Genomic DNA, 7,391 nt, shown 5'->3' on the forward strand with positions numbered 1-7,391 from the left:
GAAGTAATGCAGTAAAAAAGATATACAAGCCGCACTGGACTATAAGCAACAGATATTATGGATATTAGATATTTATTGCATGTGCAGAACGATTTTGTACTGTAAATGTACCTGTACGTACATGAGCAGATTCTTTTCGAACAGTGCTATCGGCTCTCTGTGTGTTCACCCAGTCCTCCGGGACATTTTAAAGTTCCTGCTTTTATGTCCTCTGAAGACTTTTCTCGACTTTTGGCGTTGCATGAGCTCTTCCCGCTGCCGCCTCCAACTAAGCTTGTGTACAGATATCACGCTCAACGGCCTTCAAAGTAAAACTTGCATCATACAAACTTCTTTGTGTGATTTCCACGATGAAGGAGCGAGGATTTGAAAATAATTACTGATTATTAATTTATTGTGCATGTTCTATCTGCTACAGAATAAGCTAAATGTATCTGTCCATGCTGCAAGTCATTCATGATTGACGAGAAATCTTACAATAAAATATCAAAAGCTAGTGGCATGGATGTTTTACACTCTAATAATAAATAATTTTGCCAGTTCTCAGTTAATGGTTTGTATTTTTTGTGTTTTTGTGTACCTGTACCTGGTTGTAGTTCATTTTGATTATAATATCAATACAATTTTGAAACATTTTGTAACAAAATTTTGAACAAAATGTGAACAAAATAAGAATGAAGTTGGTCCATCTTTTTAAATCCTCCTAAAATCTAAAATTAGAACCTATTTTTATAACATAAATCTATCTTTTGTTTAAAAAATAATGACGAGTAATGCCAGTCCAACTTGTCAACCATCATTTATTAAAATATCCTCAAAATTTAACCAAAAACTACAGAACAATTTTATTTATGTATTTATTTATTTTTTATTCATTTATTTATTTATTCAATTTTAAATCAAGTTGTTTTGTTAATCTTATGGAGCAGAAGAGATTTACTTATTTTAATGAAAATGTCCTAATTTCTAAATCTTTGCTCCTAATGAGAAAAACAACATCTTGACTGACTTTGGAAAGGTGTGGAGCAAAGATGAGTTAAAACAGCTTAAAACCTGTTAAATTGAGTGTCTAATAACAAGATTTTTAAATCTTTGCCAGAATAAATAGTTTTTATGAAAATATAGATTCAATTTGAGAGTCAGTTTGTAAGTTATTTTTGGCGTGTACAAGTACAGTCATTGTGTCTTTATCCATTGTCCTTAAATAAAATAAAATAAAATAAAAACACTATCATTACTTTAGGGTTAAAGTGTGCTAATGGTTTTAAATGAGGTCAGAAGTTAGTTGTAAACATCGCTGCCTCCCTGCTTTATGTTTGTGTCTTGATGCAGCTCTCTGGGACTGAAGATCTGTTTCCTGTTTGTGTCGCTCCTGCACCGCGACACGATGACCGACACCCCTATAGGAGCTTGAGATGCAGCATTCACCTCTTCAGATTTTTGGGTTGGTTTGATTGACCGACTCTGGGTCTCCCAAAACAACTCTTATTGACACAAAACCTCCATGTACTCCAAAATTACTCACACATAGAAAGCAAACAACCTATTTTAGCTACTAGGACCACCTAAACATGTCCAGGATGAATGAATCTGAACCAGTTATGGTTCCGGTGTCTTACTTGTCCTCTCTTTTACAGAATCTTTGCACTAATGTTTAAATATTAATACTCTTAATGTATTCGTAGGAATTTTAGCTCGTTTTTTTGTGAACTTGAAAGTATCCTGGGAGGTGGAGGAATTCATCTTTTACTCCAGGTGTTTTACATGGTTCTATCCTTTCTCTTCCTCTGTCTATTCACAGTTTCCCCCCACATTTCTATGCAGATGACATGAAACTAATTTTGTCTTTTTCACCAGAAGACCTGACAGTGGTGCCTGCCTGCAAATTACTACCGTTAAGTCAGTGAAGGTCCAAGAATGGAGATAAGATAGTCCTTTATTCGTCCCACGGTGAGGAAATTTCAGGATTACGGCAGCATTACAGATAGAAAAATTCTATCTATAGATAAAAACAACCAGATTTTTCACCAAGCCCTTTCCAACTGTAGATGGCAGACATGCGCTAAAAAGCAGTAGGAATAGGAACAAGAAGAAGTGAAAGCCCCTCCCTGCTTGTCCAGTGTGAACATCATGGCCATACGCACATTTTTTTTAAGCTTTTACTGACAATTTTCAAGGACAACAGATGCACAAGTGATGCGAGAGAAAAATAATGATAATATTATAATATAATTAAAAAATATATATATTAAAACATACATAGGTTATAAAAGTCCAATACTTTCAAATTAATTGTAATGTTTCATAGCAATTTTGGTTTTAACATAGTGAACACATGAGAGAAAAAGTTGTAGTTCCCTACAAAAGACATCAAATTTTTGTAAAAAGTCGCTTTTATGTATAAAAAATTGCCAAGTATTTTTGTTGTGTTGTTATTAAGTGCATATTCAAAACTGTGCATTATATACCCGGTATGTATGAAGGGTCAAAGTTACACTCCTGAAATGCAATCTCTGTTAAAATCTGAGATCTTTCACTGTTTCTGTGTACCTAAAATACTTAAAAAAATGTTTTTTTATTAATTTTATGTTTTTGTTGTTGTCTTGTACTTTAATGGTGAGTTTTTCTCCAAAAATTGATTTTCTAAAATACTAATTTCATGACATTTTTTAAAACATATGAAAAAAACCTAATCAAAGGACATCTAATGATATCATTCAAACGTCATTAATAATATTAGATTATAATTACTTTATTTCACAATAAAAGTAAAACTTTATATGCATAACTTAGGATGAAAGACATGTGTAAACCAAAAAAAAAATAAAAGTCAGGTTGCCAAAGGAATATGAAAACCAGACCACATGTGTGGTACTATATGTCGTGTGAGGCATGATGCATTGTTTGCACATGCAAACCCACTGTGGCTCCGTTGTCTTCCACTAAATGGGTTCTTTACATGCTTTTCACTCATTCGGCTCTCGAAAATAGAAGCCCAAGTCGAGCCATGAGGTCCCCTCCTAAGAGAAACCGTTTAATCTCCACCATCAGATGGAGGTTTAAATGAGCTGTGGGGAACAGGAGAAGACAGCGGACTCTCCCCTCACAGGCCTAATAGTTTCCAACATCAGCAGCACGTCATATACAACCACTGCCTGACAGATTAGAGTGAACGCTCACCGCAAACACAGAAATGCAGTAAACATGCACGTTTATTCATAGCATGAAAGTTTACCGACCAAACCCACAAATTATGATATGCTTGTATAATATTCTAGAAAATATCTGCATATGATGACTCTCTAATGAGTAATACAGCGCTCCACACACTCATGGATACACACACACGCACACTTTCTTGTGTGTTGACAGGAACACAGGTGGGTGTCCTGCGGGAGCTTTTGCTCACAGTCCCTCCATCTTTGGAAATCCATACCACATTTCCAAGTTTTCTTATTTTTCTCTGAGATTTCAGGCTGTTTCCTTCATACTCATCCATCATGGTTATGCATGGGTTGGAAACATGAGCGCCCTTTACAGTGCACGGAGCTGCAATGCTGAATAAACATGCCACGTAAACATGCACCTTTGTGGAATTCCACATGCAAAAATAAAAAGTCTTTGCTATTATCACGTGTGCCTCGTATTTTTAACCAAATCTGTTAGTTTGTTGTGACACCAATTACATCAATATGAAAAGTTGTTTTTATTACATTTTTTTTTTTATTTTTTTATCAGCTTTATTCAACTATATTCACACCACAAATAGACTAAGCGGAATCAGCCGCTAAAAGTTATCTATTTAATTTATCAATTAAACACATAACTCTCTTTAATGAGAAAACGTTGCTACTTGTCACAAAAATTACTTTGTAAAAAGAATTCTAAACCACAAAACTTTTCTAAAAATCTGTCAAACCCATCATTTTATCTTGTTTTCAGTCTATTTGTCTGATCAATACTAAAACAAAAAATACTGATTCTATATTATTTACAAAACTTAACAATTTGCCCCCCAAAAATTATGAAAATAGTGTCATTTTTGCCACATAAAAAGCTGTGATTGATATAAAACAGATCATAACGGTTTCCGTCAACTAAGAAAATGTTTCTGCTTTTAGGAGTGATCTGGTTAGTTGCTCACATTAGGACATACTAGGAAAATTTGGGGGATATTTCTACATTTGATGTTGGACTGGTGATCGTTTGATCCCATCTAGATATCTGGTTAAAAAAATAGATTTCTCTTTTTGTATGAACTTATCAATTGTAAGAATTTTAAATACACATTTTTTTTAATTATTTTGGTTTTAGTCCGCCTTTAGCCATGTTTACACCAGCATTTGATTAACGGTTATTAACGTTACTTTAACACATTCAGGTTCCTATTGAGAATCAACCGTTTTTTCAGTCCTTTTTAACCTTTTTTAATTTATTATTTTTATTTCAATCCCATCTGTGACTGATGCCCTACATTTGGATTCTCATTATCCTTTTTTCAGGTTAGGGCTGGAAATGTTTTTCCCTTGCTAAAAAAGTGATCCAACACAACTGGATTAAATATTTATAAATTATTTTAAATTTCCACTATATTGCATGATTACAAAAAAAAGTATTAATTATTAAATTGGACAAAGTTAGACGTTTAATAATTAGGAATTCTTGTGTTAAACACTAACAGAAAAAGCTGTTTTTCATTTTAAGTAATACCAAATTAAATACATTTTTATACGGTTTTAATGTATTGAAGCTGGATTTTCTAAGAGACAAATAATTTGATTCAATTAATTATTTTTTAGACCCATTCTCCTATATTACTTGTTTGAAACTGATCAGAAATGCTAACCTCCAGTGAGAATGTGGCGTCATAGAGTTCAGAAAGAGAACTTGCAGTTAAAAGATACCAAAGTAAAACACAAAGCCTACTTGGACACATGTTCTACCATTTTAACAGTCAAATTAAGCAGTTTGAAAATGTTTGTTTGTGGCTCTGTCTGTAGAGTGTGGAAAAGGTTCCCTTTAGGTGTTAAAATTACAAACAGCCATCGACTAAAGACTTTATCCGTCTCTCCGAGTGAAGCTCTTCTTAACCACAACCCACAGGAGCCAGAAAAGCTGCTGCCAACCTCACAAGTTCAACTGTGAAATGCCCCATGAATGCTTTTGGAGACTTCAAATATTTTCTCACGTGTGATCCTGCCGAAGGTATAAATAGAGATCTGAACATACGTCTACTGTTGCTGCTGAGACCGTCTCTGGCATCGCTGTTTTTTTTGTGTGTTTCTTGCAGCCAAATGTGTCTTCTATAAAATGTAAAATGACAGAGTTTGATGTAGGATTTGTCATTAGTGTTTCATTTAAAACATGATGTTTTCTAAACTTAACTGATGAATCCCAAATCTGTGTCGTAATTATAAACATACAAGATTAGAAGAGACTTTATGAAATTTATTTGTTCAATATCAAGACTGTAACATTGTGAGCCAATTAAAAAATGAACTCTATGATTAAGATTAGGGAGTATGCAATGACATCATTATATTGATACATATGAACTACTGAGTTTATCTCCAGGTTATCTTAAATTCTGTCACTTCCTGTCTTCTTTTCTAATTTTTATGCTGATTAATGTTTGCTTCCAAATAGCATTTCAAGAATACTACCTCCATCTGGTGGACGGGGTAACTGTGAGCCACACTAAAGGTACTAAAACATTAATACTCTGTAAAAGTACAAAGGATTTCTGTGCAATGCATTTACCAAATAGAACCTGCAGCCTCTCTTCATCCAAAGCTAACATGTTCAATTCGTTTCTACAGATGGATCCTTTATATTTTAAATCCCGCTGCAACAGCTGCTCCCTTAGTGTTTTTTACATTTTTTTATTTATTAATTTAATGATTTCTTTAATTCTCTACAACACAAGACTTTGAGTGTTTGTTCTTGGTTGATCAGTTTATTGAGAGTAAACTGTATAATTCAGTTGAATGTAACTTTGCAAAAGAAAAATGTCTGCTTTGCATCTTATTTACATCATACGTCAAATATTTGTTTGCAAAGGATACCTTTTAAGTTTCATCTTCTTTCACCACGAAATATTATTCTTCTAAATATGAATATTTAATGTAGAATCGGTAAAAAAATTTGACCATATTTTTTATATGTGTTTCACAGTGTTTTAATAAATCATGCAGCCTTTAAAACATATTTATGAGGTGGTACTTGAGGTCAGATTTGACACATTTCTTCACTGCCTTCTCCAAACACTTTTTGAGAAGTTTACTCAAAGATAAACCACTGTTATGTCTCAAAATGTACTGACAAGTCAGGATTATAGTACTTTATGGATAGATTCAATAGTTTGTTAGCATACCTATTGTTCTTAATGAGGCAAAAGAAACACCAAGTTTATAATTTGTGGACTTGACAGAGTCATAATTTGTGCATTTTAGCCTGTCAGAGTTGAAGGTACGTTGACCTCGTCGAGGTGAGGTGTGATGGCCTACAGGCACTGAGGGGTCTGTGAATATGGCAGCGGTTGGAGAGGACCACACCGAGTGAGTTCCAAACTCATTAGCCCAGCTTTGTAGGTGGCAGGACGCCGGAGTTTCTCCACACGACAATGTCAAGGTTTCTGCATGAACACAAATATGTTTGCTTTAAAAAGCTTTAATGTGCATGTTTCTGTCGTGCGTGTACTTTCCAGCACATGGACACCTGATTGTGAACTCACCACATGACCTGCAGGCTTGAGACTATAGACAGTCACAGCTGTATCCAATGACACAGCTGTGTGTTTATGCACGATTGATATTTTATGACCGAAGCTATTTTAAAAGATTTATTAAAAGCTTTAAAAATAAATGAATAAAAACTAAAATACTCTTTATTGGCAGATTTAATGCACAACGCATTTAGATAAAAATCCATATTGTTAGTTTGTGCTCAAAAATATAGTGCAAAAACCAAAATCGTTTGGAATAACCCATTTTTAGAAATATTTTTCTGGGTTTATTAAATGAGCCAACTACATTTTTATGTGAATTTTTGAAGTTTATTTTTTAAATCTTAATTTTTGCTGTTGCTAAAATTGTTGTTTATAAGTTAGTAAAATCAAACCATATTCTAATTCAGAAAAAAATATAAATTGATATGGTTTTCCTAAAAGTATCTTCCCGTCACACTTTAAAACTTAGAATAAAAAACGCATAAAAACAGACTTTTATAGTTGTAATTTGTTTAAAAGGCCACTAGAGGTCAGCAGAGTACACAGCATGAAAACACACCATCTCCTTCGTTCTTTCCATTCCTGCCAGGATGTCAGATGAACTGCATCCAGATGTGCTGGGATACTTTAGACTGTAATGACTTTATTCTACAATATTTCAAAC

The sequence above is a fragment of the Oryzias melastigma genome, linkage group LG12 (assembly GCF_002922805.2).
Source record: "Oryzias melastigma strain HK-1 linkage group LG12, ASM292280v2, whole genome shotgun sequence".
NCBI lineage: Eukaryota > Metazoa > Chordata > Actinopteri > Beloniformes > Adrianichthyidae > Oryzias > Oryzias melastigma.